We start from the raw sequence: 25,811 nt of genomic DNA on the forward strand, positions 1-25,811 counted from the left end.
GTTTCACCAGGTCACTAGGATTCTGATCCTGAGTGACCAGCAAATTTTGACACACTTGTTCTTTACTGGCAATGATTGATATCAAGGTTATTATCTTGGGCAAGGGAAAGCAAATTTCTTGGTGCTGGTTGAGGGCAAAAAACCATCATCAGTGCTTCTTCTCATTATTACATCACAAGCACTGATTCCTGAAGCCTCCTCCAATGCTGAATTCCATGGTTCCGCCAAGTGGAGAAATTCTGAGTCTTCGAGGCCACAAAACCTATTCTTTGTTCATGGGTTCCTGTCCTGTGTATTGCTCTAGGAACTCTCCCAAAAGAGTTGCCAAGCCAAGAGAAGTTTAACTTCCTGATCTTCTTGAATACTCCAGTGAATTATTATCAAGTGGAAATGCATGTAATTAAGGTGGGTGGAAGGCGGGAATTGAATTATGATAAAACTCATGCCTGCTGATGTGTTTGATGACAGAGGAGGAAATCATAAAGGGAAAGATGATGAATTTCTGTCTTTTCTCTGGGAATAACTGACTTAGAATCAATGTAATGAAAAATTGTCAAGTGAACACAGAATGGCACAGGAGAAGGATAAGTTTCTGACGGAAATATATTAGCTCATAGCAGAACCACACTTTCAATTTTGATCTCTGGGGGGGAATCACCACCAAAAATACATTATTTGGTGAACAACTATGATCATGTCAGTTTCTTACTGAAATGCTCTCAGTAACTTCCCATTTCCTACCAGATAAAGTTCAAATTCCTCAGCATGACATTCAGGGGTTGTCATAACTCACCTCAAACCCTTTCACCAATCTTATCTCCTGTTCTCCCTAATGTGCACAAATGAACGTGTGTGTGCACACACGCACACACACATACACATGCCACACCCTACATCATGTCAGACCAACTACATTACTCACTCTTTCTTAAATATGCTGTTATGCTTGCTCATGCCAGAATGCCCCTCCACAATCCCAGTTAGATTCCCACCCCACCTAAGACCCACTTCAAATACCATTTCTTCCATCAAACCTTTGCAAAGCTAGAATTAATCTCTCTCCCCTCATTACTCCCATGGATTCTCTCTAGGTGGTAATTAACAATGCTTGTAGCGTGCCAATATGCCTGTATTACTATTTTCACTGGTGGATTTTTTTCCTCATTATTTTTCAAACTCTTTGAGAGCAGGAGCCATGTCCTATTTATTTTTATAACTTTCACAGAGCCTGGCACAATGCTTAGCATGATATTAGCTTTTAAAAGAAGTTCCCTTTTTGCTTTGGTTGCCAGGAAGCTCAGAACTAAGTTTTTGAGCTCAGTTAGAGAAGCTCTTCATTTGGATTTTCTGGGACAATGACTGCCCACCTTCCTTATTTGATTCTTGTCCTTGAATTCTTTTTTATCGTTCTATTGTTTTGGGGCTTTTATTTATTTATTTATTTGTATTTTTTTTTTTTTTGACACTGAGTCTTGCTCTGTCGCCCAGGCGGAGTGCAGTGGCACAATCTCGGCTCACTGCAAGCTCCGCCTCCCGGGTTCAAGCCATTCTCCTACCTCAGTCTCCCGAGTAGCTGGGACTACAGGCGCCCGCCACCACGCCCGGAGAATTTTTTGTATTTTTAGTAGAGAAGGGGTTTCACCGTGTTAGCCAGGATGGCCTCGATCTCCTGACCTCGTGATCCGCCCACCTCGGCCTCCTAAAGTGCTGAGATTACAGGTGTGAGCCACCGCACCCCGCCAGGGACTTTTATTATAAGCTACCCCAATTCTATTTTGGAAGTGGGCAAGTAGAAATAATATACAGCTTGAAATAGAGTCAGTACTACATGATTAAGTTAAATGTAGACTGAAGTTATCAAATATTAGCATTGTCCAGTGGGCAGACTAGGGAGACAGAAAAAAATGAAAATCAAATCAAGATAATAATATCTTTATTGAGACTTGCAACCCCTTGCAGTTACTTTACATTTTATCTTCCTAAAAATTCTGTGAGAAATGTTTGAGATAGAAATCTTTTTTAACCTTCATTTTAGCTGCGAGCAGATTGCAGTTCTGAGAGGCTGTCTTTCTCAAGGTCACACAGTCAGAAACAGAACTATGTGTAGCTCTTTGAAGATCTTTCTAAGAATCTCTTATTGTAAATACCAACCCAGAAACCTTGAACCATAACTAGAAGTCAAGGAGTCAGATGGGCTTCGGGGAGGATTTCATCCAGTGGCATCTACCTCCTGTGATTCTCTTGAATCCACTCTCCTCCGTGTGTCGGCCTCACAGTCTGGTAGGAGCATGGTAGCAATCTTTCTGGGCCTCAAAAGAAGGAAGAGTCTCTTCTGGGGGCTCTCTCAGAGCAAGATCGCTCCTGGAAACCCCTAGCAAATCATCTTTGCATTCTATTGACCCAACTGGATCATATAACCATTCCTGAACCAATCACTGGCAAGAGGGTGGAGTTAGCCTCAGCCAATCAGACCTACCTGGGAGTGGAGTCAGTTTCTCTGAATCACAGGGATGGCAGAGGAGGTGGAGAGGAGGGTAACAGGGGATGGGAAAAAGTATTACTTGATCAAAATAGGAGTATTGCGGTTCTGTTAGTACTGTCTGCTAAATAAACACAGCCTCACTTTCCTGCTGTCTCACGAGGCTATGCCTGAGACACTTCCTCTCACTACAGCTCTTCTTAGTTCAATGTATTTTCTTTCTGCTTTCTTTCCCCTCTTCCTTCCCTCTCCCTCTTTATTTATTTCTTCCTTTCATTTATTCATCAAATATACTTTGCAGCTGGGAGCGGTGGCTCATGCCGGTAATCCTAGCACTTTGCAAGGCCAAAGCAGGTGGATTGCCTGAGCTCAGGGGTTTGAGACCGGCCTGGGAAACATGGTGAAACCCTGTCTCTATTAAAATACAAAAAAAATTAGCTGGGCTTGGTGGTGCGTGTCTGTAATCCCAGCTACTTGGGAGGCTGAGGCACAAGAATTGCTTGAACCTGGGAGGCAGAGGTTGCAGTGAGTAGAGATCCCACCACTGCACTCCAGCCTGGGTGATAAAGTGAAACTGTCGAAAGAAAAGAAAGAAAGAAGGAAAGAAGGAAAGAAGGAAGGAAGGAAGGAAGGAAGGAAGGGAGGAAGGGAGGAAGGGAGGAAGGGAGGGAGGGAAGGAAGGAAGGAAGGGAGGAAGGGAGGAAGGGAGGAAGGGAGGGAGGGAGGGAGGGAGGGAGGGAGGAATTTCTTTGCACCAGAGGCTGTGCTGGATACTGGAGGTAACTTAGTGGTCAAGATGCCACTCTCCTTCACGTGGGATGCTCTGTTCTGACTTATGTAGGCCAGTGTCCTGCAGATTCAGAGAGAACCCCCCGTCAGGTGTCCTGTAGAGAGGATCATCAGACAGGAGGACACCGGGCAGTCTTGAGAATTACGAGACTAATCAGGAAGTTTGTTTCATTTAAAGGAGAGAGCAGTGAGGCAAGGAAGACTGATTTTTGTCCACCCAGAACCGAAATACCACATTAAAATGTCTCCTAGCACCGAGAGAGGTTTGTCCATTAAATTTAATTAAGCTTTCTTTAGAATCACATGTCTCAGGAGATCTATGACGCCCAGGGGACAAAGCATTTGCTTTTGCCAGCCTTTGCCTTGCTCTTTGCATCATTCTTTCTGACCAGAAAACCCCCGTGCCTCTTTTGTTTAGCAGAGTGTTCACATTTAGTGGCCAAATACAGGCATGTAGATTGGAGAAATTCTTCCTGCGGGATCCTCCTGCAGTTTCTGGTTTCCACAGCCTCTCCAGTGAGAGCTTGGAGGTTCAGGTGCTTCATTTTCTCTCTTAAAATGCCTTTGACATGGATTTGTGTTGTTTCAAGAACAGCTTTGCTGCATCTCTGAGATTCTTGTATCTCTCAAGCAGCTCAAACATTCTGGAAGCTGTGATTCCTCCAAAGGGACCAGCTGGGAGAGGCATGTGCCCACGCCAGCCTCAGTGTGGGTGTGAATTCCTCAGTTCCAAAAAAGAGCAATTCTGTCTGATGGGCTGTTTGTGCCAAAGCTTACCCTGGCAACTTTCTTGGTATTGAAACCCTGGCATGCGGTGGGGGAAATATTTCAGTGTGTTTCCCAGCCTTGGGGACCTGTTCCCGTCCTCCTTTGCTTGGAGGAATATGCCACTCAGAGCTGCCACATTAATGCTGCTACTGAAGCCAGCCACTGACACCCCAAGTGACAGCTTAACACATGCACACACACACTCTTTTTTCATCCCCCAAATCACAATGCAGAGAGTTGAAAAGGCGGGTGCTCCAATTCACAACTGCCATTTTCCCAAGGGTGCTTCCCAAAATGTTAATAGGTACTGCAAGGGCCTAAGAGGAGCCTCTGTGCTCAAATGTGCCTAAGAAATCGTGGCTCAAACAAAAATAAACAAGCTATTGCAGGGCTTCTCCAAGACTGTATTGGGTTAATTTGCACTGTGAAGGGCTGGGGGTATGAGAGGAGAACAACTATAGTTATTTGTGTTTTCCAAACTAATTTGACCATAGAACCTTTTTTCTTTTTGTTTTTGTTTGTTTTTGAGACAGGGTCTCGCTCTGTTACCCAGGATGCAGTGCAGTGGCAGGATCGCAGCTCACTGCAGCCTCAACCTCCCAGGCTCAATTGATCCTCCCACCTGAACCTCCCTATTAGCTGAGACTACAGGCACATATTATCCTGCCCACCTAATTCTTTTATTTTTTATTTTGTAGAGACAGGGTCTCGCTATGTTGCCCAGGCTGGTCTCAAACTCCTGTGCTCAAGCAATCTTCCCACCTTGGCCTCCCAAAGTACTGGGATTACAGGTGTGAGCCACCATATCTGGCCCCTTTTTTCTTGAATATTACCTGGGACTGATATTCAAGGGGACATCCTTTTCAAACACACGAACCCTCCTTGATGTCTGCTCACTCTTCCTTCTACTATGAAAATTCTCTGTTTTTAGTGTTTCTCATTGCTTCTGCAACTCATTTTTGGGGATTCCTGGCCAACTGGTAGGCTGGATTCTCCCAAAGACTTCTTTGCAAAAGAAATGAGTGACTTCCTAGGAGAGAATGCATTGCAGGGAAGAAGGAATGAAATAGACAAGTTGGACCCAGAGGCAAAGCCTTGGTTATCAGAAAAAAAGATGCATTGTAAAGCATGAAATATCTCTTGACTGGTTTTGCCTTCTGTGCCCCATCGAATATATGCCTTAGAACCCAGGAGAAGAGCAGGGCTAGAAGTAACTCTTGAGCCCTAATGCATGCCAGAGAAGCATTCTGGCATGTATTAGGCTCAAGCAGCCCTGCTGTGGGGACTCCTAGTAGAATTTAACACAAAAGAGGGATAGGAGCTTTCTCTCCTATCTTGAACAGAACTCTGTAACTCTGGTCTGTGCCTCAACTGAGTTATAATGCCTGTGGGGAGGGAGCAGTACCCAGTGGAAGGAGTTGGGAGCAGGAGGGTCAGTAACAAATAGCAGATAGAGAGATAGCATGTGGTCACTGACAGGTGAGCTGATCCATCTTGTTTGTACACGTATGTGATGCTTCTGGGAAATCTTGAAGATATTGTTGGCCACAGTCCTACAGTAGCAAGTGGAGGCAAACGTCATTTAGGCATTATTCACAATGAAATTATTTTGTGCTCCTAGACTTGGGAGGCATGGAGAAATTTGATGATTAGTTCTGATATTCATCTTTTAGCTTTAATAGAGACTTAAATAGCCATGTCTTTAAACAATAGAAAGCCTTGTGTCTCTGCTGTAGAATTCCAGGCCAGTCAATGCTCCAGGGAGGTAGCTTTGCCTTCAACATGTTCCAAGGATCAGGTTTCTTCTTTCTGATTGTTTCACCATCTTCTATAGTGCCTCCCTAGGCCATATGGTCAAAGCTATCTCAGCACCACGTCCCCATTCCAGCTGGCAGAAAGGGGAAAGAAATAGAAGATAATCAACTTTCTTTAAAAACAGTTTTGAAAAATTCCAAACATATACAAAGTAGAAAAAAATTAATCTCCATATATGTATCATCCAGACTGAATAATTATTAAGATTCTAGTGCTTCCTTTTAAAGGCATTATTTGAAAATTACATATATCACTTCTCCTCATATCCCATCGGTAAAAATTTAGTCCATGGCTATATTGAGCTGTAGAAGACCTGGGACATGGATTTGGTCTGAGTATATATAAATGACTAAATAAAATAAAATAAGATGCCTGTAATATTGATTGCCCTATCGAGATCTGCAAGAACAAAAGTGCCTTATGCTTGCCACCTGAAATAAGGTTTCAGAGCTAGAATTCATCTCCACCAATAGGCCCAGTGTAGGAAGTTGCATGATTTTGGCCTCAATTTAGGCTGAACAGAAATCAATGCCTGTACTCTTCTGCATGGGCAGCCAATGCTTTAGAAACTCTCTTTGGACATATTTAGTGGTTGTGACTTAGACATCCTCATGGAGAAAGCAAGAAAGCTGAAACCCAAATAAGGTCATATTTCTGGGTAGGCTTAAGTCATCTGCCTTTTTTGATTTGGGTCTTAGTTTCCTAGTTCATGGAATTGAATGGCTGCTGATGGTCTTGTTTCTGAAGCGGAGGTACTTACTGAAGACTTTTGTAACAGTATCATGGTAGAGTGGGAATTATGTTGAGGAAATGGTTGTGGTCAGTATTGGTTGGGATGCTTCAGCTACAGTGACAGAAATGAAAAACGGCTGACATAATAATAAACTGTGTTGGCAGGTGTAACAACACCCAAAGGCAGAGCTGGCTCCATGTTGGTTTAGTCTAGCAGTTTCAGCTCCTCTTTTCTAATATTCTCTTGTCTCAGTCCTCTTCTGCATCCTAGTGTCATTCTCTGGGTGTTATTGAAGTGGCTACAGTTATTGCAAGTCTTGCATCCTAGGCCAGACAATGTCCAGAAGCCGAGAGACTGGTTTTTTCTATGGATATCCCTTAGGAGAAAGGAAACTTTTCCAAGGAGTCCCCATGGACTTCCTTAAATATCTTATCGGCTCAAATGAGATCACATGTTTATTCTGGAACCAGAATATTCAGGTGGCCAGGGGAATGCCATGTTCTGTTTGGGTTATACCTGAGTTCCTAATTTCTAAACCAGCAGGAGAAGAGTTCCCCTGGTGGTTGGCTTGGACTGCTCAAAGTCCATCCCTGGAGCTAGAGCCAACTCCTGAAGCACCAGACTGCAACATAGTGGGGAGGGGAGCAGGGGACGTTCGAGAGAGCACCAAAGCACTTACTGCATGGTACTTTGATTTTACTTTATTAAAAAGATGTAAGAATCTAACTCAGAAAAAGATGTGCATGAGTCAACATCCTATAAGCACCATCATTAAGAGCCTCATCCCCAGTATCTGTAAATTATTCCTTATTGCCAAGAGAATATTATATCATAATGATATCCCTAGTGAATCACAAAAAAACGAATATTACAAAAGTCTTTATGCTCATCTATTGGTTGACAAGGGAAAACATGAATTTAGCAAAAAAAAAAAAAAAAAATAGTACGCATGCCTTTGACAAGTTATAGTTTCTTCCTTGCCAATAGATTTTTCTCCCTGAAGTGAACTCATTTGTGAAAAGATTTTGCTGCCTTAGTTAAAAAACTATCCAAGGCTTGTAATATCTAAATGTCAAAGAACAATGGGATGCATGCATCTTGATTGCTACAGTAATTTGTACAAACCAAGGGGGAAAATTTACTGATACTGCAGGTGAATAAGTCAGTCTTTGGTTATATTGAAGATTTTCAGAGAGATATTAGCTTTCCACGGTCATTAGGAAGATAGGACTTGAAGCCCTGCATCGAATAGCCTGAAAATTAGAAAACAAAGGCAGACAGGCAGAGATCAAGGTATAGGCTTTGTCGCTTGTGAGCCTATAACTTCAGCCAAGTTACTTAAGCATCCTGGGCCTCAGTTTCTTCATCTGTAAAATGGAAATGATAATGTCCATCTCCAAACGTTTTGTGAAGATGAATGTTAACACATATAACTTAGCACAGTCTTTGGGACATAGTTGGTGCTTAATAAATGACAGATGTTGTGAAAATGAAATGTCCAGTGCATTTCAGAGGCTATTAGATGCTCTAAGAAGTGGGATTTTAGGTGAACCTGGGCTTGCTGGATCAATTAACTGTTGGCAGACTCCATCAAGCCAGAGACTGAGATGATGTTCTCCCTGCTGCCACTGGTATTAACTACATATTAGGAAGCATTTCTGAGTCTGAGTTTCTCTGTAGATTCATGAGTTAGCTGAGTAATCAAGGACCAAGATTTTGTGTTAAGCAAAGCAGCATTTGATCTGAAAATGACAGCTAAGTCTAGAGCAGAAGAGTCTTTGGTCTGATATAATCTTGCTTTCATTTCTTTCCATCTCCTTAATGGTTCCTCAGTTGATGGAATGGAAGACAGCACATGAAGATTTTCTTTTCAATTTGTTCTCTTTTTTTTTCAATCCCTCACCAAGCACCCATCATTTTGTTCTTTAAAAAAAAATTCCACTAAAATGTTGTTGAAAAGACATAGCACTTTGCAAAAAAAAAAAAAAAAATCAAGCAGTATGAGGGAAGTTTAAATCCCTCCATGATCCAAATTCCCCCTAAGATTGGTTCATATCATATCACTCTTCCAGAACTTTTAAGCATATGTGAATATACAAAACTATACGTATTTTAATGTTAATAGAAAATATCGTATATATATTTGGTTAGAAGATTATTTTATATATATATATAATTTCATTAGAATTATATATCTAAGGTTAGAATATATATATATAAGGTTAGAAGAATATATACTTTATATATACATTAGGTTAGAAGAATATATATTTTATATATATTAGGTCAGAAGAATATATATTATATATATTAGGTTAGAAGAATATGTTATATATATGGTTAGAGGAGAGGAAGACAGAGAGACACACCATTCTGTGAAGTGCTTCCTTTCCACTTGGTGAATACCTTTCCATTTTAATGCATAACGACCTATCTTCTTAACAACAATAGAATATTTAATCTCTTAGATTTTGGTTGTTTCCAATCTTTCATTATTAACTAAAAACAAAGGAACAAACATCTTGTGCACACAACTTTGTGTGCTTTTTCACTGTTCTTGTTTTTAACTAAGTTATCAAACTTAAAAATGCAAAGAGGTCCTTGATCACAATATAGCAAATGTGTCTGACAGGTTGTGGACAAGTTGCCAAAATGTCTCACAAGTTACCTATGTGAGAAAAGCAAACCAAGCTACTTGAGTTTAGCTAAAATCTTACCAGCTTTTGGGCCTTATTGTTCAAGAAGCCATCTTTGGGTGTAAAGAAGATCCTGTCCAAGGTACTGAAGTTCCTGTAGGTTTCCATGGGTTCTGGAGATGATTGTCACATGGGTTATTTCCAGAAATACCCAAATTTTCTCCATTGGGATTAGTCCAGCAGCGGCATCAAAGTGGACTTGATGAGGCCAAAGGTTTTCCTGTCTTCCAGAGGTTTCACCCGGCTACATAACACAAGGCTGCTGTTGTATGGGAATTGAGAGAGAGAAATTCTTACTTCATTTTCTCAAACTGAGTTTTATTGGAGCAGTTTATTGTTGCTGATGCCAGCCAGTTAATTAATTTGGGGCATGGATATCTATGTATACATACACGTACACATACACAAACACACATAATATAATATTTTTAAATTTTTTTTCTGAGATTTCTACTGTTTTAGAAGTACCATGGACTGAAGAAAGACGTATTAACCCAAGTAAAAAAGCACAACCAAAATGGACTTTTTCTCCTTATTGGTTAAAGAATTTCCATGATATTCCCTTTAAAAGCAAGCCTCAGCTCTCACAATGTACTATACAAACGTATTATTTCCTTCTGGTACATTAATTTTTGGATTACTTTGGGGGACAAAACACCACCAAAGTAGTGGTTTGGCTATAAACTCCCTTGACATCTGGCCAAATCTCCCAATAGGAAGGATATAATTGCTTTCAAGCTCTTGCCACCGAGATTTTTCTGGCCACCCCTCTCATAAATGGAAAAGTTAACATGTATACTTCTGTGGTAATAAAAACCACAACGTATCATAATATTTACCAAGCTGTGATAAGATAAAAGCTCACTTTGGGGGCATCGGGAATAATTTTCAGCACAGTCAATTAGGAAGTGGTGAGCACTGCCAGCAAAACTGTTTATAGAGAGCTCAGGGGATTCCAGCCCCTTTCATGGCTCCATGGAAGAGGCTGAGACAGCTTCTAGGTTCTTCCACTCACGGCTTTCACACGTTAGTGCCTGAAGGCATTGCTTACAGTGCATGGAAAATTCAGGGTGTGTTTGTGGGGATGGATTTGGGCTTCTCTTTGCTCCTTCTCGGGCTTTCCTATCTTCGGAAATGTGACCATCCTCCCACGGAGGCCCCTTCTCTGGGTTGTTATCCAGAACATGGGACACACACGTCTAGTGGCAGGAGAGAATGTTCTACGTGGCACCCAGTGCCTGGGCCTTAAGGAACATTGAAACATATGGTGAGAAACGTATTCCCTTCATAATTCTCCTTTAAGCCTTCTGATTATCCCAAAGAAAATCTCCATTTTTCTTTATCATCCTCTAACACTTGCTAACCTCCCTTTTGAACAAAGAAGGCAGCATTCAGACTCAGCCCACCCTGTTTTCGAAGCTGTCTCTCTCTGTCTCTGTCTCTCGTGTGTGTGTGTGTGTGTCTGTGTGTGTGTGTGTGTGTTGAATTTAGTAGTTTGGAACTCTATTTGTCTCTATAGTTAGCTTCCATTCATATCAAGAAAAGGTTATTGATTTTCTATTTATGGTAACAACACTAAATTTCCTTTGAGGGTATACTTAAGTGGAGCATTTAACTGAGAAATGACTTATTAAAAATATCTTTAAAATAATAATACAGGTGGAACACAAATGTGGCAAAAGCCACCAAGGAGGTACAGAAATGACCAAGATCTGGGAAATTCTAGGGGAAAATTCTGGGAATATTCCCAACCCTGCCCATCCCACCCTTTCTCTTCTCTTCCCTTCTGCCCTTTTGGCCTCCCTGAAGTTTCCAGAAGATACCTTGTGACTCTGAGCAGCCACCCTTGGGGTTCCCTCTGCTGAAATGTTCTCCCCACCTTCTTCTGGTAATTTCTGCTTATCCTACAAGGACTGACTCAGGATCAGGGTCTTCCCTGACCATCTCCCCTGCCCCAGGCCCATTATGTGCCCCTCTGGTGCTCAGCACCCAGTTTCCCCATCAAGGCACTTCTCCCTCTGTATTGTCATTGCAGGTTGGCATGCCCCTCCCTCCGTGAGCGCCTTAGGAGCACTGTGTCTGATTTATCTGCCTTCCCACTGGCTACGTGGTGCTTGGCACATGCTAGGAGCTGTGGCACATGGTTTCTTCTATAGAAGTGCCTGGCATATACAAAAATGTTTGGTGATGAAGAGAATGGAGTCATGAGTATTGAAGAAGCAATTTCTAGCACCTCAAAGCTTCTCCACTGTTTTAAAATCTGCATCACTGAAGATCCCATCCACAGCCACTCAGGGAATCCATGCACCTGCGTGTACTTGGGAAGCCACGGGGCTGAGGGCAGGTCCACCATGGTGGTGGCAGCCTTTCCACTGCTGCTAAAGGATCTCTGGCCTACTGGTTGTGCATCTTCGTGTCTGAGGGCTGCTGTCATCACCCACACTAACAGGGAGCAAAGTTTTGTCTCTGAAGCTACTATAAGGGCCTTGGGGGGAACCACAGAGTGAGATACCACCTGGGGGCCCTGCTGGAGATGCCGACACAGCATATAGTGGCTGCATGGCTTGTGCCTGCTTCCAGATGCTCTGGCCTGGTCTGTGAAGGATGCCCTAGTCCAGGTTTGGCAAACCGTGGAAGGCTTTGCATCAGGACAAGATTTTGTATCACAAGCCTCAGGGACATAGCGCCAGCCTGGATAAATCTTCAGAGGGTCAGCGGAGGCAGAACCCAACACGAGTAGCTTCTCATTACAGAATGAATTGGAGAACACAAAAGGAAGAAAGGAAGGAAGGGCAGGAAGGGCTGTGTGCAGAACCTGGCCTCAACATTGTGTGAGACTTCCTTCCAGGTACTTTCCTGACCTTTTTTTCTGTTAAAAATTACATTTATATTACAAATATTGCTTTTACTCTGATTTTGTCCTTCATAGTTTATCATTATAACTTCCATAAAGAATAATTTCTATTACCTTTATTAGAAGGAAAAAAGTCATTGTCAAACACATAGTAAATGAAGAAAGAAAAAAGAGAAAAAAATGCACCTGCAATCCCCCTCTCCAGTATTAATATTTTGATATTTATCATTCCCATCTTCTCTCTCTCTCTCCTTTTCTCTTTCTCTCTCTCTCTCCCTCTCTCTTTCTCTCTCTCTCTCTCTGTCTCTGTCTCTCTCTGTCTCTGTCTCTCGTGTGTGTGTATGTTGAAACCTAACCATAATAGGTGCCATTTGCTGAATGCCCACTCTGTGCCAGGCACTTTGCAAAGCACTTTACCAACATATTCTTATTTCAGCTTTCTTCCAGCCCAATCAAGTATCATTACGCCCTTGACAGATGAGGAAACAGGCTCTGTAAGATGGAATGCCTTGTCCAGAGTTGCTCATCAGTCCGTGAGAGTTGAGAGTTGATTTGGAACTTTTCGAAGTAAAGCTGATGCCCACCTCACCAGACTTACTATTTTGATATGCACCGTTCCTGTCTTAACCCCTACACCTGCTCCCTCCCAACTCCCACCTTGTTTTTGTTTTTGATTGCTTTATAACAGTCTAGAAGCGTAGATTCCATAGTAGAGGTTCTCAACACTAACCATGGATTAGAAATGACTGGGGAGTTTTGAGAAAATAAACACTGGTGCCAGGTTTCTACATCCAGATATTCTTATGGGGGCTGAATAACTGGTGTCTGCAAAGCCCCCCAGGTGATCCTTATGTGAAGCCAGGGCTGCACTGCCATGCTCCTTGGTTTACTCTATTGTTGGAAATGCAGTGCTTGAAAACCAGATCAAAGTTCCAACCTAACTACTAATACGTAAAAACAAAACAATGCCTGGCCACTATGCAAAGGCAACCTCCACCTTCATAAGCCCTCCACGAGGCACGAAATTGAAAGCAAACATCAGCCCCTTTACATATGATATCCTGTGAGGGTAAATAGGGCCAGGAGATGAGTGGAAACTGGTATTCAGAGTCCCTAAGTGTGGGCACCCAAACCCTGGACATGCAGAGAATTTCAGGTCACTGGTTCACATGTGCCTAAGCAAATGCCTAATTTCTTTTTTCAGACTTCAGTAATTTCTAGCAGAATATAGAGAGTTCATGACACAAACACATCTGGATTTGCGGGTGTGGATCTGAAATATTTGCAGGCCAATATGTCAGGCGCAGATGTTGAATTGGCAACCAGGGAGGATGGGGGTGATCTCATTGGAGGCTCCATCTGGGGCTTTGCTTGGAGCAACACAGCCTTCTCAGCTGATTGCAGCTGCCTCCCATACCTGGGTGCTTCCTCGCCTGCCCAAAGGCATTTTGTAGTCTTCTCCCTCTCAAGGGGCACCCAGAAGCTAGTCATGGCTGCATCTCATACAGAAAATGCCAAGAAAGTGAAAAACAGTAGCTTCTTAAAGGAGATGAGTGTGACCCATCAAGGCTAGTCTGTGTCAGACTCATTTTTGGTCCAGAAAGAAGTTCGTGGAGCCCACAAATGAGGGGCAGAACTTCCTTCCTCAGCATGGCCTGGAGGGTGAACCAGGGCCTTGTGGAGCCAGACAGAGCTGGGTCTGAATACAGATTCTACCACTTTCTAGGCTTTTGACCCAATTAAGCAAGTTGTCTCACTGAGACTCTGTTTTATTGTCTGTAAAATAGGGCCCATGAAAGCTACTTCGCCAGGTTGTTCAGAGACTTCAGTGAGTGGCCAGCAAGCCCAGATAGTGGGCATTTTGCCTCTCCCTTCCTCTGCAAGCACCTGCTTCTAGATTGCATGTGATCATGTGAGATCCATTTGCTGCATCCAAGCTAGCAGTTCAGCAGAACTCAGTTCCACAGGGTTTTAAAGGCTCTCTCTATGGCAGGCACTGTAGTCTTCACAGTTTTGTATCTTTTTCCATCTCTTTGTCATCTCTCATGCTGTTCCCTCTACCTAGAATGCTTTTCTTCCTTATTTCTCCCTGTCTTCCTCCAGCCCATCCTCCAAGACCCAGTTTAGGTCTCACTTCTCACTTTGATTCTCCAGGCTGGACATCACCTCTCTCCTTCTAGGTTCCTGCAGTGCTCAAGCCAGAGGTTTTCAAACATTAATTTGTGTTAGAAACACCCAGGATGTTTAATGCTTTGAGTTTGCTGTCCACGTCCATAAGACAGGAATAACTATATGGCCCCTCTGATACGGTTTAGCTGTCTCCCCGTCCAAATCTCGTCTTGAATTGTAGCTCCCATAATTCCCACGTGTCATGGGAGGGACCTGGTGGGAGGTAATTAAATCATGGGAGTGGGTCTTTCCCATGCTGTTCTCATGATAGTGAATGAGTCTCATGAGATCTGATCGTTTATAAAGGGGAGTTCCCCTGCACACACACTCTTTGCCTGTCGCCGGGTAAGACATTACTTTGCTTCTCCTTTACTTTCCACCAGGACTGTGAGGCTTCCCCAGCCACGTGGAACTGTGAGTCAGTTAAACCTCTTTCCTTTATAAATTACCCAGTCTCAGTCACGTCTTTCTTTGCAGCATGAGTAGGAACTAATGCACCTTCTCAGAGTTGTTTGTGAGGGTCAGATGAGACGTCATGTATAAGATATTCAGCACAGGAGTGGGCACATAGTAGAAGTACAGTAAATGTTGGGTAATATAAATATTGCAATTTACTACAACAAATAATCATAGAATTCCATAATGAAGCACATTCTGACAATGAGAAGAGGAGGAGGAAACATTGTGGGACTGGCAATTGAAAACAGCAGGATTGCAGAATCCAAAGGCAATCCCAGACACCAGCTTCTTCTGGAAATGTGGCTGCACTGCTCAGAGTTAATGAGTTTCTAGAATAAGGTTCTGTATGGAGGGAAGAGGTTTCAAGTGCCAAGTTCTATCCACTCCAATTCTCATGCACTGTAACCCTTGGCAAATCTTCTTCACCTGAGAGTTCTGATTCTGGCTCAGCTTTCTAGTGTGGTACCAGTTAATTGCAGTAATAGGATAAGGCATTCCTGGGCAGCAAGGGGATGCTGGGCTAGTGTCGGACAGCAAGCAGGGGGAAAGGGATTTAGTATAAGCCAGATAAATGGCATCAGAGACTCTAGAAGATGGCAGTGCCCACTGCAGTGGTCTAAGGGTAGGAGTGGGGCAAGAAGTGTTCATGAGGAAGGTGGGGAGGATGTCAGCGCAACTGTTTCATGGGGGTAAAGGACCATCCCAATGTATGACTGTGGGAAAGAAAATGGGGAAATGTTCTGAATGAAGACAGAAGCAATGCAGACAAGATGAGACAATGTGGGTTTATAATGGGGCCATGAGTTATCCAGAGGCTTTTCTGGAGCAGCCCTCCAGGTACACTGAAGGCTCACATGGGTGCCTTTCCTAAGACTGGATACAGCAGCCCAGCTGCTCTGGGCAGGGAGCCCCCCACAACTTTCAGCAAAACAGCACCATCAGAGGCCACCCTGAATCCTGTCTACACAGGGCCTCTGGTGACTCTGGAACATGCTTATGGATCCTGGAATCCAGAATTCCATAACTATGAGACGTCAAACACCAGCAGTCCTCCCTGTCTTTGAAATCAGCCCTGTTGACCCACAATCCTGTGGTTAGCACAAGATTTGGGTTGGAAGGTTTCAAGGTGAAATCCCAGCTTTGCTGCCCTTTGCTGTCTCTTCTTGGACAAACGACCTCTGCTCTCTGAGTTCCGAGTTCCTCAGTCGTTAAAATGGGGATTATCACACTTATCTTACACGGTTTTGTTGGGATTGAATGAGAGACGTGGAGGTTGTGTGAAAGAATGGGGCCGGGGAAGCTGTGGTTGGAGAAATAAGGTCTTGGTGGGCAATGAACAATCTGAGAGCCACTTAGTTCATTTCCTTTAATCCTCCAACCAAGCGCACCTCTATCCCCATTTTATAGATGAGAAAATTGTGGCTCAGAGAGGGTAGGCAACTTGTCCCAGGTCACATGAGTAGAAAGTGGCTAAGCTGGCATTCAAACCCAGGTCTCTCAGGCACCACTACACACCCTCCCACATCACTCACGTAATGCATTTGCGGATTTTCTTGTTTCTGAACACAGCCAGTGTTGGCTGCTCCACGGGGCACAAAGCAGAAGAAACCTTGACTTGCTGAAACTCAAAAAGCACTGCTTCTTGTCTCTTTCTCTTCTCATTTATCCACAGACCCCCCAGATGGCCATGGAGGTAGCAAGATGGCCAAGAATTTCAGCTAAGGAAAACTCCATTTGTTTTCTCTCCAAGATGAACGTGTGTTTTCCAGGTAAAGCTGGAGCCTCTGATGCACAGGAGCAGTTGAGAGTGGCCTGGGCCGACCCTGCATTTCTGAGGCAGTCCCAGCAGAGAGAGCTTGCCTGTGTTGTTATGTGTCCTTATTCGTTAAGGATTCTCTGTATTGAGATGCAACCTAATTAGGGTTGAGCTCAAAGCCTGTTCGTTTGGGGGCTTAGTTCATAAAAGATTAATGTTCATTTTCCTTGGGTTTTGTTGCAGAATTCAGCTGGAAAAAATCCAGGTTGCACTTCTTCCAAGAGAAGGAGCACTTTGGTGGTTTGTGAAAATCCCTTTTCCCTCATGTTAAAACCTTGATTTTTATGTCTCCCTCACCACTCTCCACACTCCGCACCCTAGCATTTTGATTTTTGGTGATGTATGAGAGAAAAAAAATGAATTCTGTAATCAGGGAAATCTGCTGGAGATATTATTCAAAGGGAACATATTTACTTGCAGACAGTTTTTTTAAACAGGTGGCAAATAAAACAAAACACATAGGAAAACAGTTCCTCATTCATTAATTTATTCTCTCATTGAGCAAATATTTATTGAATACCTGTTATATGCCAGGCACTGGGCATTTACATCATACATTTCATCTGATTTTTCTTTTTGTGATTTACTTGAGTAATTTAATTCTATCATTAGAGTGATAATGTGAAGTGCTTCCTACCTATGAATAGCTTCCTATAGTACTTCTGCTTCCTATAGTACTTCTGCTGAGAGAAAATAATATCTATCTAATTAGACAAATGTCAACTCCATTTTCTGATAACAAAAGGTAATATATGCTAATAGTAAAAATGCCAAACAATATGCGCTGATTACATTTAAGAAGTAGCCACCTTTCATAATCCCAACTCCTAGAGATTTCCACTGTTAATGGACTGGTGTATATTCTTCCAGGTTTCTTTTTAAGTAACAAACTACAATAATAATACAATTGTATTTACAGAAATGGAAAACAGCACTTCTGTTAGGCAACATGTGTTAGTCACTTAATAACTTAACCTATTGTGGTGCACTTTCCACGTGAGCCCCCAGAGAACCTCCTTATTTTAAATGGCTGCGTGGTGTTCCATTGTGTAACATCTTTATTCCAGCAGTTCTCTATTCAGGATATTTTGGTCGTTTCTAATTTGCTATTATTACAAGCAATGCTTCAGTGGATCTCCTTGTAGCCACACTGGGGTGTTTCTACCAGTATTTCTGTGAATAGATTCCTAGAAGTGGAGTTAATGAGTCCAAGTGATGAGTGCCTTTTTTTTGCGAATTTCTTAATTGTTGTATGAATTGTGAAGATCACTCACACAGAAGACATGTTCTCTTCTATAATCTTTTCCCTTACACTCCTCCTTTTCTCTAGTTCCACTCTTCTCAGGATGTTTTTAAAGCAAGGGTAACAGGTGTTGGGGAAAATAGCTCTCTAGTTTTGAAAGGAAGCAAAAGTAGAACATAGCTCAATCTTTCTTGCTCTGAGCAGCTCTAGCTCCCGGTAAATGAACAAAAATAGCCTCACAAGGAGGAGTCAACGTCCTTGTGAATTCTTGCTGACATGATCATTCCCCTGGGAGGGCCAAAGCCTGGATTTGCTTTTCTTCATATTCCGTAGGTGACCTGGCCAGCAGAAAACAATAATAATCATGGATGTCTGTGGGGGAGAGCATCATTTAAGCTTAATTAGTGACTGTGTTCCTCAAAGAGACAGTGGCAATTTGAGTTTCTAATACTCCTTTGAAGTAATATTATCATTGCAGGATACAGCATCTTAGGTCAGTCAAGCCATTTCTGTGTTTGATAAACTTAGGAATAGAGTAGTTCTAGTCCCAATTCTTCAACTTTAAATACTTATTAACATATATATCTCCCCCAAACCTGCACTTTACTGTTATATTTTTGACATTTCTCTCTTTGTTAAAACTGAAAACACATAGCTGGATACGTTGTAGAAATGCAAATCTTATCTATGTGGATGTCTCTAAAATTTTTACTTCTGTGTTTCTTGGGCCACATTTAAATGAGAGGTCTGTGTCATCACAATTAAAAGATCCCAAGGGGACCTTCTCAAGAAGGCTGAAGCCACAGCCACAGAGCTTCCTCTTCCGGCCCTGGCTGATTTTGCAATCTCTCTCCAACAGAGGGCAGTACATTTCTCTCATTGGCCTGTTCACGTTTTAAAAACATTCCATAAAAACAGATCATTCTCAGCATCTCAGAAGTCAAGCACCTTTCTCTTTATCGAAATCTTTCTCAGCACACTTCTAGGAATTACACACCAGTGAATATTGCAAACATAGGACAGACGTGGAGATTTAAATATCCCTTTGGTTAGAAATAGCTCAATTGCTCAGTCAAAACTAGGAACAGAGCAAAATTCGTGTCTTAAATTTGTGTCCTGAAGTTGTTTCTTTTTGTGGCTTTAGTTTTCTGCTGTTGTTTGGTTTTTCTAAGTCTCACTATCCTGGCAGGTCAGGAGAGTTGATTTTGAACAATTTGGAATTATAAGTAGTTTAATCTCTTCCCAACACTAGTCATTATCAAGTTTTTGCTGTTATCAACTTGGATATTTCTCATTGGAGGGAAAAAGAGGTTAGAGGCCTGATGAGTCACAGGGCTGGGAAGGGGGCCGGGAGCAAGCACACTTTGTGTTGTTGACGGAAGGGCCCGCCACTCTTGGGAGAAGATGTGTCATCGATAAAAAACAACCCCACACCGTTTCCCTTAGCTGGGCACAATGATATTAAACATAATGAGACGTTGGGTCCAGTGCCAATCCCTCTCTGACTGCCGGTTAGAGTTTCTATCCTTTCAACTCCACCACAAGGAAAATAGTGCTGAGGAAGAAACTGTCCTAAGTCTTGGGGGAGAGTAGGGAAAAAGGCAGAGGAGAAGCAGCACTCACTGCCAGGGTGAGAACCTTGTCCCCTCTGGGACACCGTCCAGAGATGGAAACCTGCATCCCGACAGACCTCGCCAAGGCCACCTGCTTACTGGTGGAACAACTGAGACTCCAGCTGGGTTTCCGTTGCTTTCACTCCAGTGGTAGTTTGTCCCCCGGGCCAGTCCCCATGAAGCACTCCTGATGTTTAAATCCCTGTGCAGTCCCCTCCCACCCTTCCAAACAATCTGGATTGTACCTGTGACTCACCATAACCAACAGGCTGTGGCAGAAATCACACTGTGCTGGTTCCAGGCTTTAAGAAGGCTTAGCAGATTCCACTTGTATGCTCTCGCAAGCCATGTACTGTGTAAGAAGTCCAGCTACGTCACTGGAGAGAGATCCCTGCAGAGGCCATGGCGGGTGAGGCTCCTGATGGAGACAGAAACTATGAGGAGGAGCATGGAGGTGCCAGGTGTGAGGGAAGAAGCCATTTTCACAGTCCCAGCCAGTGGAGCCTCCAGATAACTCCAACAGCAGCTGCCATTTGATTGCAACTGCATGAGAGGTCCCCAAGCCAGACCAGCAGAACTGTCCCACTGAGTCCAGTCAACTCGCAGAATAATGAGAGACAATAACAAACTATTGTAAGCCATTCGGGCTTGGGGTGGTTTGTTACACAGTGTTAGATGACAGAAGCACTCCACCTATTACTTTAGCACTCTCTGGCTGGATGGTCTTGATACCCTATGAGACACGGAGGCTGGTTGTCATGGGAACCAGGCTTCCTGCTCTGCTCCTGCTTACAAAGGAGGACTGAGTGAAGGTGGTGCATGTGGGGCAGAAAATAGGTTCTCTGCTGCAACCCAGGAGTCCTGGGTTCTAGGCTTGGCTCTGGCACCAACTAGTTGTGTGACTTGTGCAAAGAAATATCCTTACTTTAAAAAGATGATAATTCAACTCTTAGGGTGGCTGCCACCTTTTCCTTTCTTTGTATGTGGCAGACGTCATGAATCAATTGTGGTTTTGCTGAGCCTAGACTTGGCTGCAGAATCCTTCTCAACACAGACAGCTCTCACCTTCTGATCAGAGTTGGCTAATCAGATGAATCCCGTTTGTTACCTCTGGACTAGATGATTTCTAAGTCCCCTTCTAGTACTTTCAAAAAAAAATAAATTAACTATGGAAAGAATATGGATTTGGAGGAGGGGAAGTCATTTATTAAAACTCCTCATTGGTTTCTCTTTGCTTCAGAAGAAATCTGTGCTCCTTAGAAGGGTCATCAAAACCTTGTGTGATCTGAACACTATCTGTTTCTTCAGCCTCATTTCCCGTGGTTCCCCATCTGTACCCTATACCCAGACTCACAAATTTCATGCTTTTATAAGCTTATATGCCTGCTTAACTTGTCAACTCCTTGAGACCAGGGACAAAGTTTTCTTCATTGATATACATCTCTAGCACCCTGCATGTGCCTAGAATCTATTACAACTAATATTGTGAGGTGGGTGACTTACGAATGAATTAAGACCTAGTTAATGACAACCACTTCACATATTAGTCTTTCCCAGGCATCCCAGCAAAGGGTGAATGCCAGCTTTGATAGGTTTGAGCTTTGCAACTAGAGTCCCTCCTGAAACTATGTCCAGGTGGGAGTAACCTAACAGCATCCACTGAGTCTTAGAAAATTCTTGATTAATGTTACCTTAGATCAGGGCCATAAACTCAAATGCCTGCAGGAGTTGGATGGATAAAGTAAAAAAGCAAAGTGGATGCAGCCCTACAAAGGTGCAAGCCCCTCTGGCACTCCTGCTGATGGTTACCACATGGGGTTATGAGTCTCCAAAGTGCCCTCTCTCCCCAGCATCTAGAATAATGCTTGGCATTTAGATGTTTATTGAACATATGAATCAACCTGCCCCCCTTTTCAGAACTGCTGGAAGAGTCAGTGAAAAAAAATGAGAAGTGAGGAGGGAGAGGCAGAGGAAGAGGAGATAGAAACTATATGTTATTGAGGGTCTACTATATGGGCAGTGTGAAAGGAGAGTTTTTACCTGCATTATCTTGCTAAGCCCTTACAGCAAGCGCATGAGCCAGATTTTACAATCCCTGTACAACTAACGAGAGATCTGAAGCTCAGAGAAGTTAAGCATATTGTGTAAGGTCACACAGCTAGGCAGTGGCTGAGCTAGGGTTTAAATTCAGCTCTGTCTGCTTTTATGCTTGTCTCACATTTAGATAGCTCAAAACTGCAATCTTTTATATATTTTACTTAATAATTATTTTGGAAGTCTGTCTTTTTGTTGTTGCTGTTTTTATTTTTGTTTGTTTACAGCTGGTTTTTAAATATCCAACTTAACATAGGCCAGCTGGTCAGAATCACATCTTCTAAAGCTGGACCAGTGGAGGGAAGATGCTTCACACATTAGAAATGGCAATGGTCTTGGAGTGAAAACACGTGGGTACAGCTAGCCTTGATTGGCTGCATGACCCTAGCAAGCAACAGAGTCCGTCAGAGCCTGTTTCCCCATCTGTAAAATGAAAACAGTAGTTAAGTGCTCGTGTCCTTCTCAGTGCTGCTACAAGGATCCACTGTAGTGGTGCCTGGAACTACTCCACACCAGCTGCCAGCACCAACATGTGCATGAGGCTGGCCCAGGAGACTGCAGGGCCCCTAGGAATGGAGGCAGCCCTGGGGGCAGGCCAACAGCCCCAGAAGAAGGCCCAGTGTCTGAATAATGAACGTGTTCTTTAAATGGAGTCGTGGCCCTGTGGAGTGCTGAGAACTCATTTTCCACAGTTCACTATTCTCCTAGTCAATGGAGCTTGACTTGATTATCCTTCCTCCCAGCTTCAGGAGATGTGGGCAACACTGGAGATTTGTTAAAAAAAAATAGCTAAATAAAATCGTCGTCTCCTCCTCGGCAGTAGTTTCTGTGAGTGATGGGGCTTTCATAGGGTAATTTCGTAGGTCGATGTAAATCTGAAAACAGAAAATACACCTGTCATATGTCTACATGTAGGACTGTGAATGTTGTGGATAGAACACTCATACTTGGAGGGGTAAAAACAAAACAAAGCACAGATCCTGAACACGTAGCCCCCAAACCAGAGTTAACCTCATTGCTGCTTTCACAGTGGCTGCCAAACCTATCTCTCTCGTACTCACCCCCTCTGGCCACTGTCAGGCAGACGTTAGTACTGGCGTTTTTATTGTTATATATATATTAGATTGTCTTGAAATGTTTTAAAAAATAACATTTAAAAATAAATTTATGAAAATGTCCTTTAAAGGTGAAGTTTTCAAATAAAGGAATAATCTATTTTTTCAGCTTCCAAAAGTACACTGTGGACAATTTGTAAAATGCAGAAAATAAAAATTACCCACCATCATCTCATGCAGAAATAACATTTCAAGCATTTTCTTGCCACCTCTTTTAATGTGTCCACATAAATCTACATATAAATGCATGGGCAAAATCGGTTAACACTGGATAGGTGATTTTCTGCATTGCTTTTTTTTTTTTTTTTTACCTAATACTGCGATGTGAGCATTTTTCTCCCTGTATTGTTGAATAGCTTTTAAAATCATGATTCTTAGTGGTTATGTTATTTCATCAAATGGATGGAAGATGATTTATTTAAATACCTCCTGGTTGTTGGAAATTTAGGTTGAGTTAGAATAACTTTTCAATGAAAGAGAAAAAAAAAATGCTAGCTATTTATGAGGCAACAATGATTTCTCAACCTATATGAGCAACCGGTAATGAACGTCAGCAACACCATCTAGCGTGTGATGAAAGTTCCAGAAATGGCAGGAAATGGATGAGGAACTCATGAGGGATGAAGTGAGTTATTAATGTTTATTATTTATATGGTACAGTAAATATATACAGCACAGGACTGAGTATTTGCTTGTCAGTGACTTACAACCAGTCCACAGTGCTGCAGAGCTTGGACAATGCTGAAATCCACGAATCAAGGCAGCATCTTTAGAGTACATGGTGAGTCAGCCATTCCTGTTGGAAGGGGCCCTTCTGAACCTTCTCCACACCAGTACATTTCCTTTGCCTTGGAATGACTTTCACTTTCAAGGACAACACCTCTAGTCCCCTGACAACCTCAGGGTATGTGCGTGCGTGTGTGTGTGCACGCAGGCATGGAAAGGAGGAGGGAGCAGAGTGAGGTGAGTACGGATTTCCTTTGTATCTTCCATAGTTTTGCCTCCTGGGATGGCAGCTTTCAATGGCCACGTCCTGATCCTTGTGAATCTGAGAATCCCAACAGACCAGAAAGCCTCTCCTGCTCATGCACCTGAGACGGGGATTCTTACCTCCAATTTGCAGTTAAGAAAATAGAGTCAAAGAGCAGTGCAACAACTTGATCAGGATTTCTCTTTTCAAATGACAAACCAGGACTCCAACTCAACACCCTAAGTCCCACATCAGTGATGACACCCCAGCTGTCTCCCTAGGACAGCATTTTTGAGTGTCTGTTTTGAGTGTCTTTCAGGCTCTGTTCCCTTTTCCTGTTTACACTTATTTGAAAGTAAAGTTTCTTTGGTAAAGTAGGTTAGAGGGAATTTAAGAAAGAAACTCTCTCTCATTCTTAGACCTATAAATGGGGCTTTCCCCAGACTCCCCAGCCATCTCAGTCTCCCTTCCCTGCTTTATTTTTTTTTCTCTAAAGCATACCTCCCATCTAACATGGTATAGATTTTACTTCAAAACCAAAGTATTCCCCCATTAGAAATAAGCTCCCCTAGAAGCAAGTCCTTTCAAAGTAGTGCAGAGACTGTAGAATGTAGTAGTAATAGCCACCATTTTTTGAGTACCTGCTAGGTGTCAACAACTTTCCAAACATTAATTCTAATTATTGGAATATTCTGGTGACAGGTGAGTATTCTTCCTGCACTTTTACAGGTGAAGAAAACAAAAGCTCAGAAGGGTGATAGGATTACTTCACGGTCACAGAGCTCAGATAGCGGCAGAGATGGGTTGTGGTCCAAGTCAACCTGAGTCCAAAGTCATTCCCCTCATCTTGCTCTGCTTTTAGAGGGACAATTGAGGAGGGACAACTGGGTCACTCTGGCATCCAACTAGAGATTTCCTGCCTAGTGTCTAAGTGATGGAGTGGGGATGAGGAGCAAGTCCTGGGTCCCAGGACTTCTAGGAAGTGCTTCTAACCCCGACAGGCTTCTCAGACATCATTTTGTCCCAACTGGCAAATCCTTTAGCTTCCTTTTTTTTTTTTTTTTTTTTGATGCCTTGGCTCACTGCAACCTCTGCCCCCTGGGTTCAACCAATACCCCTGCCTCAGCCTCCCAAGTAGCTGGGATTACAGGTACCTGCCACCACACTGGGCTAATTTTTTTGTATTTTTAGTAGAGACAGTGTTTCACCATGTTGGCCAGGCTGGTCTTGAACTCCTGACGTCGTGATCCACCTGCCTTGGCCTCCCAAAGTGCTGGGATTACAGGCGTGAGCCACTGTGCCGGGCCTAGCTTCCTTCTTTCTCTGAAACAGCTCCTTACCCTTTGAAGGCATAGACTTGGACTCTCTCAGAGAAAGTTGCTTGCAAGTGGGCTTATCTGATTCTGTTCTGGGGGCCAAGAGCCAAAGATCCCTTGGAACATTGGGCAACATCTAAGTCAAATTCACCCACTTCTACACAGCCTCTCGGCTAGAACCAAGCCTGTGATACAAACATATTCTGAAACAGAGACAAGGAGAGTCTTTGCAAGACAGCCTAGAGAATCTCAGCTCGCATCATTTCTAGCAGAGGCACTGTCTATGCCCCATATGCATTAACCCAGAGGCAGGCAGTTAACTGCCGCTTGGGGAACTGGATCCGGAACCATAGTTTTATTCTTTGCCAGCTCCTTTAGTTGTGTAGATAAATGTTTTCAATCCTCCCCCAAACCACCACCATCTTTTAAAATAGCACTTGAGGCTTGGTGCAGTGGTTCACGCCTGTAATCCCAGCACTTCGGGAGGCCAAGGCCGGCGGTTCACGAGGTCGGGAGATCAAGACCAGCCTGGCCAACATGAAGAAATGCCATCTCTACCAAAAATACAAAAATTAACACACGCCTGTAGTCCCAGCTACTGGAGAGGCTGAGGCAGGAGAATCGTTTGAACCTGGGAGGCAGAGGTTGCAGTGAGCCGAGATTGCATCACTGTACTCCAGTCTGGGCGGCAGAGAGAAACTCTGTCTCAAAAAAATAATAAAATAAAATAAAATAGCACTTGAAGGTGTTAATCAAACAAAATCTTACCTGGCAACTGAGTTTGCAATTCAAACAAGATGGGGATGCTTGCGGAGGTGGAAGTCTCCCTCTAACAGGCCAGCCCAGCCTTTTTCTCTCTTTCCACTCCAGGCCTGTCTTCTT

This window comes from Mandrillus leucophaeus, unplaced genomic scaffold (genome assembly GCF_000951045.1).
Source record: "Mandrillus leucophaeus isolate KB7577 unplaced genomic scaffold, Mleu.le_1.0 Scaffold73, whole genome shotgun sequence".
In the NCBI taxonomy this organism is placed as follows: Eukaryota; Metazoa; Chordata; class Mammalia; order Primates; family Cercopithecidae; genus Mandrillus; species Mandrillus leucophaeus.